Genomic DNA, 5,735 nt, shown 5'->3' with positions numbered 1-5,735 from the left:
TCAATTGTTTACATCCCTTTTTAATCATCTTGCTTGTTTACTTTTATTGTTAATTAGTTTAGTGATCTTCTCATCTCAACCCCAAATCGTGACACCCCTAGACACCTCTACTTGCAATCGAAAATCCTACATCAATACCTGTTCCTTGGGATCCGACCTTTACTTGCCTCTTTACTAATAGTAGAGTTGTTGGCGAAGTTATAAATATTGTTTTGGTCTAGGTGCTCCTAACAACAAGTAACCGAAAAGAAAATTCCGACCAAAAATGGCGCCGTTGCCGGGGACGGTGTTAACTTGATTTGATTTTCTTAGATTGTTATTAGTTGTGTCTTTCTTTGCCTTGGGGAAGTAAAACTCCTCAAGGCTAGTTCTAATTATTTTCGAGTTGTTTGATATTTTGCATGTCTAGAAGATCACAAGGTAACTTGTTACCCATTGATCACGGAATTGAAAGGACTTTGACAAACAATAGAAGACTTGCTAGAGGTACTTTGAGAGGTATTGGTGAGGTTGTAGATATTCAACCAAACACTATTGAGTTCGTCAACCATTTTGCAAGAGAAGGTGGGGAGAACCCAACACAAAATCCAACACAAAATCAACCCACAATACCTAAATTTTCATCATATTACGTACCAACCGAGGAGAACCTACCTAATGGTACTCCCACACCACAACACTTAACCAGAAATTTTATTGCTAAATCAGCATTTATCCAATTAGTCGAAAGAATCCAATTTGGGGGGATGCCTAGTGAAGACCCTCACTCTCACATGGAGACTTTTTGTGACTATTGTGATGCGATTTCACAAACCGGTGTAACTCAAGACCAAATTCGATGGGTCTTATTTCCTTTTTCTCTAATCGGCACCGCAAAAAATGGTTGAAGTGCCTTGATAAGGCTACTCTTGGAATTGACTCTTGGAAGAAGTTGACTCTAGCTTTCTACAAAAAATTCTACCCTCCGGAAAAGACTAACATGCTAAGAGCTCAAATTACGGGTTTTAAGCAAAGGGATGAAGAATCTTTGTATGAAGCTTGGGAGCGGTTCAAGGGAATTTGTCGCTCATGTCCTCATCATGGACTTAGTGATCGGTCCGTTTAGTATTCACAAATAAATAGATGTGGTCGTTGGTCACGGTCGAATCAAAACACAATTTATAGCTCAACAAGCAACTCTACAATTAGTAAAGAGGCAAGTAAAGGTCGGATCCCAAGGGACGGGAGTTGAAATGAGATTTCTATTGTAACTAGTGGTGTCTAAGGGGTGTCATAAATTGGGTTGATGTAGAAGGTTACTAAACTAGAATAAAAATGAAAATAAACAAGCAAGATGAATAAAAAGGGGTGTAAACAATTGATTAAAGGCACTAGGGTGTCATGGGATCATAGGGGAATTATGGGATATGATCATACAAACATGTTCTCAAATTATAAGCAAGCAATTATTGTTGTGATGGATTGTGTTGGGTTATATCTTACAATCCTAGGAAAGTTTGGGTCCCGGAGCCGAATCGATTAGATTGTACAACACCTACAAGTCGACTTAATCTTCCCTACTCAACAACATGCATGGTCTAATGAGACTCGAGTTGGGTTATGTCTTACAAGTCTCATTGAAAAGATAGGAGATGATAGTAAATGCAAGGATTCATAGGCTTAGCATTTCATCAAATATAACATGTGCATGAGTTGAGATCAAAACAAGCAAGCAAATAAGATATGAAAGCATATTAATTTAAGCATGAATCATTCCCCATGTTGGTTTCCCCTAATCACCCATTAACCCTAGCTAAGAGACTACTCACTCATTATCATGTTGATCATGCTAGCAAGGTTGTCAATCATACCAAGAATATGAAACATGATGAATAAATGAAAGTAATTAACAATAATTAAAAAGGGATTAAGAGATTATACCTACTAATGATTCCAATAACAAAGCAAGAATAATAGAAGTACTTGATGTTTGATTGAGAGGTTGTCAATCTCCCAATAATAACCCAAATAATCTTCAATTACCCAAAATAAAGGATGAACAAGAGAGAGATTAAAGAACTAAAACTTGGATTAAAACTTGATTAATACTTGATTACAATATTGAAGAGAGATTTGATTGATATTAACTACACTAATTATTGATAAGAAGAACATGCTCCTCTAATTAGACTAATGGGGTATTTATAGTGAAAATTAGGGAGGATGCATTAGGGTTAACTAAGGGCTAAACTAGTAATTACACTTTTTAAGTAGAGCAAGGAGAAGCCGGTATTTTTGGAGAGAAGGGCTTCTCTTTTCGTAGCTTGAAGAAGACAACCGTTTGTGAAGGAATCGGGCGGATTAGGGTCGGGACGGCCGGATTTGGTCGATGGAATCCGAGCGGATTCTGGGGAATCCGGGCGGATTGCTGAGGGGGAATCCGAGCGGATTCCAGCTGGGACGCTCGGATTGTGGATAGGCGGGACGGGCGGATTGCTGACAATCCGCTCGGATTGTCAGTCAGCGTGATACTTCTTCTTTTTCTTCCCTTTTCTTCATAAATTCCTTGGGGATTTCCTTGGGGACTCAAGGATCCTTTCTCAACATTGCTCTTCTACTATGATATGTACAAAGGCCTTCTAATCTTGTCTCTCCTTGATGCTTGGTCATTGAATTTGATCAATTTAGTCTTGTTTTGCCATGAAAATGCAAGATTCTTACTCCTTTCCTACCAAGGGATCAAAATCTCAAAGAATATGCAAAACAAAGAACTAAAGATAAGAAATGACCCAAATAAGCACTAAAAAGCATGGAAACAAGGGTAATTCGGGGGCTAAATATGCGCCAATTATGGTCACATCAAATATCCCCAAACCGAACCTTTGCTCGTCCCGAGTAAAGAGGTGACAAAGACTAGGACCAATACTAACCTATCCTAATAATATAGCCGATATGAGACAATTAGCGGGTCTCACTCCGCCCCTTCAACTCACAACAAGACAACCATGAGGTAGGATGCCTTCTTGCAAGGCAAGGTGGGTCTTGCCAAAATGGCGACACATCCAAACATTAAGCACACAAAAACACATAATGGATGCATCTACAAAAAGAATAGCCACTCCCTCATCAAGTGGCGGAAATTATCTACAAGGGAAGCAATTCAAGGGTACACAATCCTTCATAGATGCAATTTCTTCAAACTACTAAGCCTAGAAGGATACCAATAAATCACCTCCAAAATGTGTCAAGCTAGGGTACCTTTGTCCTCAATCGTTAAATGCTTTTGTCAAGAGTAGACTCCCTATGGTGTTAGAAACACTGGAGGATCGCGGAATTCCCCCTCTTGCCTAGACAAGAAGAAGGGTCGTCCCCTCTCTACCATGCACAAAAATGGATATGATGGATAAAGGGATCAATAGATATTTGAGTTTCATTTTGGGAGTTTGCTTTTGTTTTTGTTTTTCCCCCCAATTTCTTGTGGCATTTGACATTTGAGAACACTTTCTTGCCATTTCTTTTTGATTTTTGGCATTTCAATACTTGACAACTTTTTGCATTTCTTTTTGAACATTTTCAAAGTCACCCCAATTAGTAACGAGGGTGCCTTGTATTTGAAGCTTAGGAGTTCTATTTTTGCTCCTCTTTTCTTTTGATGCATTTTTGCAAACTTTCTTTCACTTTTCATTTCATTGAACTCAAATTGATTTCTTTTTGTGCCCATTCCCTTTGATGACAAAATGTATGGTAGAACGTGGATGAATGATGGTTGCATGCATGGTTTCAAGGGTCACCTTGGAATAAACGGCAGCCAAAGAGTTATCACACCACAAGGTACTCTTGACTAGGCCTTAAACCATGGGTCAAAGGATACTAGCATGACACATCCTAGGGTGTTTTACAAGCATTCTAACAAGCAAAGTTTTAAGAACAAAAGGCATCTACTAGGGCCTATATACACTTGTCAAGCTTCCCAAGTAGACGGTTTCGCAAAATTTTTCTAACATGCAACTACATGCCATGATGCAACTAGCATATAAACATCCTAATGCAAATGATTCTACCAACTAATATGCCATATAAACTAAATGCAAGTCCTAAGTTCACATTGTTTTTACCGCATCAATCAAAATAAAGCCACATAGTCATTAACATAAAGAGGAAAAAGGAGATTGGAAAGATCATACCATGCGGTCTTCAATATCCTCATGTCTCGGATGTGGCGTAGTCAATCAATGTGAACAAACACAATATATACAACAATATATACATGACTACACTACAAAGGAAATGAACATGTTTTTGGGTTTTTTCATTTTTCAAATTTTTATGGTTTTTAAATTTATGAAATTAAAGAACATATTTTTGGGATTTTTCGAAATTTTTCAATTTTTATGGGTTTTTGAATAAGAGTTAAATGTTAGAATTCCCATCCCCACACTAATATGGGCATTGTCCTCAATGGCCAAAATGATGGAAATTATGCAAAGATGATGCATGATTTCTATACTAAATGCAATTCTATACTAAGCTACACTACATGATGCATGTTTTTTTTTTATGACGGAGTGGATAATTTAGATTACCTCCCGTTGTGTATGCATTAACTTCCCCAAACCGAGTGAGACACTATTGCTAATGTCCAAGGATGGGTATAGTTCATGCACACACTATGTTATACATGAAACTAGTTTTGTCATTTTGGATTTTACAAATGGGAACAATAAGAACACCTCAATGGTACCGAGGTGTGAGTCCTTTGATGTTGCTAGGACTAAACCAACAATGATCAAAATGAAATAAAATACAAAGAGATATAGACACAAACTTCTTTTCATGAAAAATAAAGATAAAGAGAAGAGATGAGAGAACTTCACTTGAACTTAGGTGGCCGCTCATGCTTGCTCCACCTAGTGATGAAGTAGTCTCCTAGGCATCCGCATCATCTCCCTCTATATCGCTATCCCAAATATCCTTTGAAGCATCACTTAAACTTGGATCCATGAATTCATCTTCACTCTCAAGCTTCACCGTATCACCTCCACAAGAATCCCCACTTTCTTCCCCTTTGCGACCGTTCGCCCCTTCATTAGCCTTCTCCGAGTTGGGAAAGAGCAATTCCATTTGAGCCCATGAGGGGAAAACTCCTTCCTCACTAATCCGTCCTTTTTGAGCCATCTCATAGTATTGGGGGTAAAGAGCATAATAAGTGTCCACGGAGGTCTCATATTGACGGTAGTGTAAATCTTGCAAAATTCCCGTGACAAAGTCGTCACGGGGGAGGATGAAGGGATTTGGATGGTTATATGGTTGGTAGGGAAAGGGGTAAGGAGGCACTTTTGTCTTCTCATTTTGAGTTTGTTGTTCTTGTTGTGGTGGTGGATTTTGTGGAGGTGGAGTTTGCCTTGTTTGACTTGGGATGAGGTAGGAGGGCATTGGGGACAAGCTTCCTCTTCTTGGGGAGACCCGTGGTAGATCATGCATTGGGAGATAGAGTGGATCGCTTCCTTTTGTCAACCACTTTATCCTCTTATCAACCCCCTCAAGGGTTATCCAATGGTGTTGGACGACAAGTAGATCTTCATTAATTCTTGTTCCCCCCGCAAGTGGAGTGTACTCATTGTTCTCATTGAACCTTGGGTTGAAGTGCTTTGCAAGTCTAGTTATGAGTCCACCATTCACTATGTGCTTCATTCCATCATCATCCCCATTTCTAAACCTTGCCCACTTTTCTAGCAAAACTAGAGGTGCGTTGAAGT

The 5,735-nt window shown here is 39.0% G+C and overlaps 1 non-coding gene across 1 annotated transcript; it reads right to left on the bottom strand.

Annotated features, from left to right (window-relative positions):
* Positions 1–979: 979 nt before the first annotated feature.
* LOC141593393 (small nucleolar RNA R71) lies at positions 980–1,086 on the bottom strand. The gene has a single exon (XR_012521479.1). It is a non-coding gene; the product is annotated as a small nucleolar RNA R71 (small nucleolar RNA).
* Between the last annotated feature and the right edge of the window lie 4,649 nt (positions 1,087–5,735).

Source organism: Silene latifolia, chromosome 7 (assembly GCF_048544455.1).
Source record: "Silene latifolia isolate original U9 population chromosome 7, ASM4854445v1, whole genome shotgun sequence".
In the NCBI taxonomy this organism is placed as follows: Eukaryota; Viridiplantae; Streptophyta; class Magnoliopsida; order Caryophyllales; family Caryophyllaceae; genus Silene; species Silene latifolia.
Note: the sequence above shows the minus strand (reverse complement) of the source record. Positions and strands in the feature narration are given on the sequence as shown.